This window comes from Lepidothrix coronata, unplaced genomic scaffold (assembly GCF_001604755.1).
Source record: "Lepidothrix coronata isolate B3197 unplaced genomic scaffold, Lepidothrix_coronata-1.0 Scaffold24, whole genome shotgun sequence".
Taxonomy (NCBI): Eukaryota; Metazoa; Chordata; class Aves; order Passeriformes; family Pipridae; genus Lepidothrix; species Lepidothrix coronata.
In genome coordinates, this window is record NW_016690204.1 from 6,966,538 (window position 1) to 6,977,764 (window position 11,227).

An 11,227-nucleotide genomic window follows, 5' to 3' on the forward strand; every position below is an offset into this window, starting at 1 on the left:
GCTCTCCTTCTTCCCCCATTCCAGGCAAGTAAGCAGATCAAATATTGCAGAACCAATCCTTCCATACTCGTTGGATATTTCCAAATACATTTTGGACATCCTGAGTGATAAAGTCAGGCTGAGTTGTAGTTACAGGTAGTGCTTATTCTAAACTTTGTGCTGTTATTGAGATACCCTGTTCTGAATCTTCAGTGAAAAGTGTGGGAGATGCTCTTTTTGTGGTTTTGGAGCCTGCATTCCTGAGCACTCTGGGATGTCACCGCTGCCCTCTGCATTGCCACTGACATGCCTTCCCAAGAACGGTAAATGGTGATGTTTTTGCAGGCTCTGAAATGCTCAGTAGAATATTCAAATGTCTTTTGATTGCCAAACTGTGACATTTGTTATAAATCCTGACGATGATTCATTACACGGTTGCTCAGAGGTGACAGTGACTTTTTACTGCATATTGAGTGAAAATTGGGTGTGAGAAGTTGCCCTGGCAGCATTAGTTGTTACAGTCATCAGTCCTGATCTGACTGTGAATTGTTTTAATTAATATGCACTTCACATTGTCATGCAAACCACCTTGGAAATCTAAGCTTTTGTAAAGATAAATGCACAACTTGAGTAGCATCCACACAAACACTTGAAATGTTATTGATGATTCCAACTCTCTCTTGCCTTGGAGTTAAAAGAAGAGAACAGAATTTAATTCATTGGAATTCACCTAGTCTGCTCTTTCAAGATTTTCAGCAAAAATGTAATTACTGTACAAGGGTATTTTTTTTGTTTGGATTTTTTGTTTGTTTGGGGTTTTTGCTTGGAGTGTGGGTTTTTTTTTTTTTTTTAACGTTTTGTTCAGATTCCTTCTTCGTAGCTGAAGTCAGTTCTGTCTTCTGAGCTTTGTGAGCATGGTCCTTCCCTGTTGTCTTCAGGCCTTCTCCCTTTGCAGGGGTTCACTGGGGGGTCAACTCCAGGCTGCTCCAAGCAGTGTGAGCAGTCCAGGGCAGCAGCACTACACCTCCTTTCAACCCTATTCTTTAGAGGAGAGACAGACTTGGGAGATTATTTTCAAGGGCTGTAGAACTTGGTGTGGGACCCCAAATTGTCAATAATCTTCAGAAGACTTTCCTGGAACTCTCTCAGTGCAGTGTACTTTTTTTAGAGGAAATCTTTTATACTGACTTGGGAACTTCCAAGTTGCTCATGTGTGCAAATGGTTTCTGTGGACAGTTGCAGGATTAAAAGCTGCTTTCATGCTTCTCATCCTGTTTCGATGTTTTCCATTGAGTGTAGGAATGTAAGACATGGAGGCTCAGAATGAAAGGATGTCTTGAAAGAGCTGTCACTTTAATGAGAAATACTCCTGGTGAAGACAGTCCCAGCATTTTAATTGAATAATTCCATAGATTGTCATTTCTGTTTGAAACAGGAACATCATGAACAAAATAAGACAAACACAAAACCCCAAGTACTGCAGGAACTTCATTTATACTTCTGCTTGAAAAGAAATATCAAAAGGCATCATTGCACTTTGCTTATGTAAGTTCACACATTTTATTTGTACATATCTGTTTTCGCTTCTAGATGTCACTATTCAGGAAAATACCTGATATCAACCTTAGGTTGAAAAAGAAATGCATTAAAGGAGCCCAGCCATGTTGCCTCTGTGGATCAAAGGCAGGTATATCCATTTGGGATAGATGTTAAAGTAGGGAAAATCTTGAAGGATCTTCAGTTGGGTTCTTTATGTACTTTGAGAGAGACAGAGAAGTGTGATTTTTGGGAGTAACGGAGCTCTGGGGCTGTCAGGAGCACGTCAGAATCTTTCTGATTTTGAAAATGAATTGATCTTTAAAAATAGACCCCTGTATCCACATTTAGATATACAAAAAAAAATCTGAGTGTAATTAAGTTTGTATGTCAAAACTCATCAGATTTTTTTTAGCACTTCTTTTTTAAGGCTCAACACAGCTATTTTTATTTCATGGGATGAATTAAATCCTTCATTGCTACTTCCTTTTCATTCCTGAATCTCTGCTAATCTCTGTTTGAAGTATATGCAAGAATATTTTATCTATTCATTGTATTTTCTTTTTCCGGCAGCAAAAAATTGCCATTTCAGAGCTGAACACTGGAAACATCACAAGTATCAGTGATCTTTGCATTTATTAGTTTTCTGTAGAGTTGTTGTTTCAGAAAGTCAAAGAACTTGCAATGTGTTATATTCTCAAATAGACATGAAGGATATAGATGGTCCTTGAGAAAGGAGTTATAAAGAATTCTGAAAAGGCTGACATCAATCACTTGTAAAGCTCACATTTTTCAGTTTTCCTTTATAGTTCACATTTTGATGAATGCACTTTTGGTCAGAAATAATAATTTTGATAATTATTTCTATTTTATCAATAAAAAGTATAGATTTTTTTTTTTAAATTGAGACTAGCATTATTATAGTTTTTGGAGTTAGAAGCTTGCCTTGAGATTCTGTGTAGCCAGTGCATCTTCTCCTGTTGTCCTCCCTTCTGGGCTGGTGCTGCCAAAAGGCTCCAGTGTTTTGGATGGCAGGCTGTGTGCCAGTTTGTCAGGAGACTGAGGGTGTGTTTCGTAAAGCCCCATCTCGCTCCAAGACGTGTTAGCAAGAGTTTTGTATGTAAGAAACAGGAGGTAATTAATCTGTGCTATTTGGAGCTAACGAGGCAGAAACATTGCTCAGATCTGGCCATCATGCTGATGGTGTCTGACACGGGGATGTCAAACACCCCGACAAATTCCAAAGGAGAGCAAACTGGAAATCATGACCTGTGAAGGAAGATGAAGGGAAGGAGGTTTGTTTAGTCAGAAGGGTGGGGAGAGCAGGACGATGAGACTCCTCAGTTGCCCCTTGCTCCATGCCTGGGTCCCGCAGGAATATGTGGAACAGACAGTTGTGCTGCTGCCGACAGAACCAGACAGCAGCTCAGGAGAGTGCTCCAAAGCAGCTCCTGGATTAGGGAATGCTGCCTTCATGCCAATGTCTGATGTGAGGGATGACTGTCACCCAGTTCTATGTCACCCCATGGCCATTGCAGGGGTAAACTAAAACTGTCAGGAACAAAGCCCACCTTGTGAGGAGTCAGGGTCAGACTGCTGGGAAAATGGAGCAGTGACAGTTCCTCACTCAGTGACAGCAGGACCAGCCACCAAACATTCCCGATGGGACAGATAGTTGTGTGTTACCCCATGGCCTGTCTGTGTGGATGTGATGTGATCTGAGGGACTTTCTTTTCAGTGGTTTAAAAATGGATTTCCAAAAACTTAAGACCTCTTTGAAAAATTATATTACTGAAAAAAAAGGTGGTTTTTTTGTTTTGTTTTGTTTTGTTTTTTTTTTAAAAAAACCAGCTCTGGGACTGTGTGCTATGTTTGTGAAGTCAAAGTCCTTATGGATGCAAGCAAATAACTTAGATTGTATATTTTTCAGTAAGAGTAAGAGCAGGAAAGCACTACAACAGGCTAACTATAGAGGCTAAAGAATTTCCTTTCTTTCTTGCTAAAATGGGTTTGATAAATATCTGTCATAGATTACATCAATATTCTTCAGCCCTTAATGGAAAGGATGTATTAGTCTTTTGCCATCTGTTCCAAAACTCTCTTTCACTGATGCTATGAAAAATAGAGAAACCCCTACATGTTTTTTTCCAACATCATCTTTCAAATCACTTGATTTTTTTTTGTTTTGGTCATCTTGTATGATTTCTTCTCTGATCACACATATTTGTCTCAAGAAAATAAATGCAACGAATGGTTAAAAGGGAAAAATACTAAGCAGTAAAGAGAGGTAAAAAGATTAGAGACAGGAAGGAGAAATAGTTGTGTAATTTAGAGTATTGTGTGTGCAGAATCCAAAGGGAATGCTCTTGCTGTGATAGAGTGAACTGCAGGAAGCAGGAGGTGTAATAGAGAGGAAAGCATGAATAAAGCAGGATAAGAGAGCAGGTAAGGGGAAATTCAGAAAGCTTGTGGGAGTTGAAAGAAGGATGAAAACAGCCAAGGGAACTAAGAGAGAACAGCTGACAAATGGAGAGAGAAGCTGAAAGGGGACTGGAGGGGAGCAGATGGTGGGTGGGGTGGGCAAAGCAAGAAAGTGGAATAGATGAAAAACTAGTTCAGAGTAGTAGAGACAGAAAACAGCAACATCCAGGGAGAGCTCAGTGTAAGGGCTGGAGCTGGGGAGTGCTGAGAAGTGCTGAAGGAAGCTGAGAGGGAATCAAGTGATCAGAGACAACAAAGAATTAGTGTTTGAGAAGAGCAATGTNTTTCAAATCCTTTAGCTAAGCCCTGTTTCGGAGCTGCTCTTGCCACCAGCTCTACAGGTTCCTTTTCCAGGTGCTGGTTACTTATTCCACTGGTTTTGTTCTTGGCAAAGCTTTTCAGTTTTATGAGGAAAAATGGGAAAATAAGTAAAAATTTAATCACAGAGTAGCAAATCTGCAGTCTGATGGGTAAACACTTCCACTGTGTTACTCTCAGAAAAGGGGAGTTTTAAGTGTTCTGGTTAAATAGCCTGAAATACTTGGTGGAACAGGAACAGATTTGTTCCCCAGCTTTGTTGCAGACTCAGAGCCTGTTTGGAACTGACAGTACAGTGCCTTAGCTGTGCAAAAATCAAGCCCTGCAGGTACCAGTTGTTCCAGTGCTGGAAATTATAACTATGGATCTTATGTCTAATGGGAGCAAAAACCTATAAGGAAAAGCCTGATGGAGTGGAGGAAGAGTCCAGCCTCTGCTGTAAACAGCTATCCTCCATTTCACTTAGTGGAAGATTGAAGAGGTAAAGCTGTGCATTCCCTGTGGACTAATGGGATTTAACTTCACGATACAGAAATGCAAATATTCTCAGAAGTTCTAGTAGGGTCCTTTTCTTTGCCTCCCGTGAGAGTCAAATTGAGGTTCTATTCCATTAGGGGAAGAATGGGATAGTCTTTCTTTCAGATCTTCCTTATATAATTTTTGCCCATGTTTTCATGCATGGGGATATAATTATTAATGCTGATTTTTAAAGTATTCACGACTAAATCTTGTATGTTGGTATGAATACACTAAGTCTTTTTTCTTAGAATTATTATTCACGGTCCAACAATTCCAGGCAGCTGTCCTGGTAGTCACATCACTTAGTTCAGGTTTCAAGGATGCCCCAGGAACTGCAGGAGGCAAACACTTCTGCCACTGGGACCTGAGACAGGTGGGGTCCCAGCTCCAACTGCAAAGGCTGTGACTGTCCATACACAGAAAGGAAAACTGAAAATAGAAAGGAGACAGGAAAGGCTTCCAGACAACCAGGACACACATGGAGAGTCTCACCCCAACTTCCTTTGAAGATTGGTCCAGTGTAGTTTATAAAACTTGTATAAGCAAGCAAGTTTATTCTCAGATGCACATGATAGATTGGAAAAACTTAAATTTTGAAATAAGTATTTTAGCCCTGCCTTAGCAAAGATCTGTACCTACTTTTCTTCCTTTTCCTTTTCACCCTGTATCTTTGGACCTGTTGGCAAATTTTAGCTTTTTTGGGGCTAGACATCTCAAACATACTTATTTTCTTTTTTTTTTTTTCCTTTCAATTTATTTTATTTTGTGAGATGGGAGATAGACCATGAGAATGCCACCCACTGAAAGCAATAATACAAAGTTGTTTAATTTTACATGAGAGAATATATATGAAGTGAAACACTGGAAATCAGCCTGTATTATATCACTGCTCAGAGACTTCTTTCTAATACTTTGTCTGCTGTTGTAGGAGGATCAGTTGAACTTCTGGGGCAGCAGAGTTCATGACTTTTCAGATGATATTTGCATTCATTTAATTAAGTTATTTTGCAGTCAACCTCATGACTCTGGATTTCAGTGGTCAAACAGTTAATGGCATGTATGCTTAGGCACTGTTTAATTTATAATTTGGCTATGCAGTGGAAAGAAATAAGGGGTGCATGATCAGATTCTTTAATAATAAATATAATGGCTCTGACACATAATTTGAATTAGAAATCAGATTAGGAAAAAAGTTTTGGATGTTCCTGTTTGTGAAGTTAGAAGTAGAAATTGTTATGAAAAATCTCTCAGTCCCTGAAATGTGTCTTAATAAGAGAAAATAAATCCTGACAGAGACCAACTTGGAGCCTCTCTCTGGGCATGGAAGCTGTATGAAAACAGTCTTTTTCTTCCCTCAAATACTTGAGCAGCAGAGTTAAATCAACTCTGGCTGCCAGAGCTTCTGTTCCATGACCAGCCCTGAGTGCCAACTGGCCCATGGAACCATCTGAGGGGGGTTGGAGGCTTTTTAAGCAATTATCATTTTGATCTGGAGTATAAATGGTCCAGATCCTTATAAATGTTTAATATATATGTAAAATGCTGCGTGCTTTATTCAGGCAAGGTATTTTATAAAATTCTTGTGAAATATTTCATGTAGGGAATATTTCATTTAGGATTTTGCCAAAGAAAGCAATTCCTGGTTGCAAACAGTACAGCATGTACATGGCTGTTTTCAATGATTTATTTAGCTTTCAGGGTATTATATATCTAAATAGAATGGGAAGTTAAGGTTGGGGTTTTTTTTAATTTACTGAAGTCATCTTGAAAGTCAGAAGCCAAAGATTCTGGCAAACACTAGGAAGACTTGAGTATTGAGTCCTGCGTGGTTGTTGAAGATCTGATGCACATCTGGGCAGGTTTTGGACAATGTTTGCAGCTCCTCAGAGAGGTAGAATCATGAAGAGGGTGTGAATTGAACTTTTCACTGCATCCCTTCATTTGAAATATTCCAGAAGGTATTTGTTCCAAATAAGATTGGAACAAATATAAAGAGCAATTATTCTAAAGAGAGAGTCTCATATTTTTTAACGTCAGTAAGGCAAAAATCATAAATCTGGGATAAATTGAAACAAAGAGTGCAGGTACTTACCCAGATAGTGGCATATTTCTCCTGCATTACTGAGCTGAAGTGCAAGGCAGAGGTGATTTACAGCTACAGAATCCCATTGCAAGTCAGAGACTTCACACAGAATGCAAATAAGAGAACTTTTTAGGGTTGGTCACCATGTGAAAAAGTAACATGTACCTGTTTGGATCAAACAAATACAAATTCGCTGTTTTTCTCCTTAAAATATTTTTATTTCAACACCAGCCATTGTTTTGGTTTGACCCAAAAAAATCCCATTCAATCCATGGTTGGGATCTAGAGTGGAAGTCACTTACTGCACTAAGTTTCTAATGTGTCTACACAGTGTTGTTGAAACACTGGCAGAAAAAAAACATTTGGCAGAAAAAAAAACCTCAAAAACTGGCACAACGGTGTAATTATTGATGCATACAAACTAATTATCTGTGCAGAGTTTTCATCCAAGGACACTACTGAAGTGGTTATTGACAAAATGTTTGTTAAAATCAGTATTGAGGCAATTCTGCTGAAGTGTTTTTGTTTCCAGTGCTGTTTCCCTGTGCACACACTTCACAAAACACAGGGCAGTGGGTACATCTAACAAGCCTGTGGAAAAAATCTGATCCTTGGCCTTCTCATTGACTGTTTAGCTGAGATTCCCCAAGGAATCCAATGGAATTAGCACTCAGGATTTGTGTCTAAGGGGTAGCACAGTGCCTGATTCCTTTGACATATTTTTATCTGAAGAAAGTTTTCAGATTTCTTTAATCCAGGTCTTCCTTAAGATTTATTCTGTAACTGTTCTGTGCCTGGAACTTGGTCTGCACTGCTGAGAGCAGCACAACAATGTGAGAAAGAGAGAGAAGTAGAATTAAACAAGCAAATTGCAGATGTATTGGGTAATAAGATCTACTGAATTCATACTCTTCTGATCTAAACAAGGCCATCTAATTTTCTAATTGCAAACCAGATTTTGGGGCAGGTAACTTTAAGTTGGGGAAAAAAATTCTTATTTCAGGTTAAAAGCATCCACATGGTAAAGGGAGAGATATGAAAGAGCTTGTTGAATTTCCAGCCGTTGCTCTTTAAAATAAGGAGCTTCTCAAAGAACTGTTTTCTGCAAGTTCAAAGCAGAACATTTTACTTTCCAATTCTGTTTGCTAGAACTTGGATTTTCACCTTTGATTTCTTGTCTCAAAACTAAAAAGTTGGATATATTTACAGTACCCCCTTTGTGCGTTGGAGGTGAGCAGTCGGGCTGGCCTCTGGGTGGCATTGCTGTCTCCAGGCTGTGGTGCAGTAGGAGCTGCTTTTCTTGCTCATCCTTCTCCTTTCAGTCCTACCACAGTAAGCCCAGAGTCCTTAATGAAACTTGAGTCTTGTGCTGCCTTTCCTGAAGGGAGAGATGTTCAGGTTGGAACAAGAGTCAGCTGTGAAGCCATCCAGCTCTGTACTACCCTGTTATTTTCCAGTCCTGCTTCTTGGAGCAGCACAAGGGCAGTGTGGTGTCACAGCCAGTGCTTTGGGGAAGATTCCAGGCAGGCTGCTCTGCACAGGCCTGTCCAGCCTTGACCAGGCACCTCACCCTGCTCTCCTGTTTTCCCAATGCCTCCCATAGTTTTCTAGCCAGAGGGTGCATTTCCATGGCTTCCAGCCCACTGTACAAGTCACCCTTTTTCTCGCTGTCGAGGTTGAACAGGCTCAGACGTGGGCTCCCCAAGTTGCAGTTGAGCATTGTGTGACTTGGGGGTGAAGGGTCCCTTGGCTCCCCTGAGCTGCAGCAGCTGCTGTGACATCAGTGATCAGCAGTGATGACCTGGCTGGGCAGTGGTTGCTTGTGCATAAGTGTCACAATTTTTCCTCCTCCACTAATCCTCCTACCTCCAGTAAACCATTTCTTTGACAGTAGTGTAGTAGCTCTTCATTTTTAGCCTGATATATTGCTAATAAGTGTATCAAAGTGTGTTGTTTAATCTAAGAACTGGGGAATGGTGTTAACTTAATGTGCAATTACTGTGTGGTGGTTAATAACATTTACATATTAAACATCAAAAAGTGATTTTGCCTGTAGCAAACAGAACTAATCTTAATCATTTTTGGGATGCTCTTGCAATGCAGTGACCCAGCTTTATTGCAATGCTAGTGCCATTAACAACAAGATCTGGGTTCTGGAAGTTGGCAAGGTCTGTAAAACGTTATCACTTTCACATTTGAACTTTGTGTTAGTAGAAAATCTTATTTCATTCTGTCCATGTTTTCTGTGTGGTCCTGTGGATGGTGCTTGGGGCATCTCTCACAAGGTGCTTTGTTGCTCCCAAGTGCTGTAGTACCAGTGATTGTGGTACACTCCAAATGTCCTCTTTTATTCAACTCCTGCTACATCAGGCTTCCCAAAATGCTCACTTGGGGATGAAATGCCTGTGATAATTTTGGGACAGAGGAGGGCTCACTGACATGGTTGGCTCCATTGTTGCTGTCTCTAATGAAGCTGATGCCAATGGCTTATAAAGAAATCAGCAGCGTTCGCTTCCAGGGATATTCCACATTTTCCACCTGTCTGTGCTTATCAGTGGGCACAGATCCTGATCTCAGTGGCTAATTTCTTGTGGATTTGTGTGTTTTGGTCAGAAGCAATCCTGTTTGCCTAATCCAAATGCCACTTAATTCCCCCCCCTCCCCCGGCCCATCAATTTTTATGAACCTATAGTATTCATTCCACCACTGATAATTAACTGCATGAAAGTTGACATAGCCTTGAATTTTAAAACAGATTTTCTAACATTTGTAAACAACAGTTAGCAGGAAAAAAGGTAAAATTGTATGTGTCATTCTATTTTCTACCATACACAATTTGCAGTTCAAAGTGAATATATTGAAATGAACTCCCCTGCAGCTACTGTTTACAGTAGCCTTCAAAGAATGATGAAAGCTTTTAAATAATGTAGAATATTACATGACTTATTTTTCAAAACACATGCACTGAATGTTTCAGAGTGAAATGCCTGTGTTTCAGATTAGATGGATTGCAGACAGCTGCTGTGTTTGCTGAGTGCTACAGATGGAATGGAAAATAAGTGTAGGGAGAAGAGTGAGAAAATGAAGGATTCTTAGGAGTGCCTTATGACTCAACAGCAGTAACTTAAAGGTGGATTAGATTATCTCAGGCATCATCTTGATAGCTAAGGAAATCTCACTCTCTCTTCCTCTTAAAGGCAAAACCAAATGTGGTCTCTGCTGTTTTATATGTGTATTTGTTTTAAGTTTTCTCGGAGAGAGATGTGCTGCTGCTTGTATTCTCTTCCCCAACTTCTCCTTGTTACCTATTCTGCTTGTTGGCACCTATTACTTGCACTTCTTGTCTGTGCTGTTCTATCCAGGAAACCCTTTGGTGTTATTGTCATGGAAGTTATTACAGAGTTTAAGATGCAGATGGACATTTCTCCATTAGATCATATTTGAGTCTTTTTAGCCTGGAATTCTTTCTCTTGATACATTTGTAATGAATTAAGTGCTGCTCATGTGCATGTATCTTGACTAGGTGCAACATAAGTACTGAGAAGACTGACTTGACTTCACACTGGCTAATCAGCCACATATCTACCCACCTTTTTCTTTTTTGCATTTTAAACTAAGCCTTAGGCTGTCAAAAGTGCATAGCTTACACTGTGAAAGACTGCTTAAATTTAATAGAAGGTATATCTACACAGACCACAAGAATTACTGCTTGTAAAAGTGTGGTAAAAGATGCAAACAGAAATATAACTGTGTATTTATGGGATAATTAGGATAATTTTTTATTTGACCTCACCTCAGCCAGTAAATGAGTTATGCCCTGAGCAGAAAGATACCTCACATCTTTTCAAGTTGAAATTCCCTTGTGGATTTTGTGAACTCACTGGTTTACACTCTTTTTTGGTTTGTTTGTGCTGCTAGCATGTTATAAATAACCGCTTTGACTGATCACACAGGTTGAGACCTACCAGTTCTAGAAACTGTGCTGCATCTCTAAACAGCAGAGCACGAGGTCTATTTCCCAAGAGGAGTAGGGTTGAGGTGTAGCTCTGTTTCTGCCTTCCCATCCAAAAAAAGCTTACAAGAGACAAAATCATTCCTATCCTAAGAATTATAATCTGCAGTAACCTGCTGCAGTAGCAATAGCTTTGCTAATAATTGATGACCATTGGTGCAAGAAGAGGAGAGCTTTCTTCTCGAGGGAAAACCAATACTGTGGGAGCTTTGAGGTGTCTAAGAAAAAATGATATTTGTGTTAGAAATAGCAAACAACAGAGAGGCATTCTATAAACATAAAGGTGGGGTTCTTTGTTG

At 39.7% G+C, this 11,227-nt stretch overlaps 1 long non-coding RNA gene across 1 annotated transcript; it reads right to left on the reverse strand.

Annotated features, from left to right (window-relative positions):
- Window positions 1-5,155: 5,155 nt before the first annotated feature.
- On the reverse strand, window positions 5,156-8,306 carry LOC108494430. Its single transcript, XR_001873843.1, has 3 exons — window positions 8,129-8,306; window positions 6,926-7,081; window positions 5,156-5,262 (listed from the first exon to the last, which is right to left on the reverse strand). It is a non-coding gene; the product is annotated as an uncharacterized LOC108494430 (long non-coding RNA).
- Window positions 8,307-11,227: the final 2,921 nt, after the last annotated feature.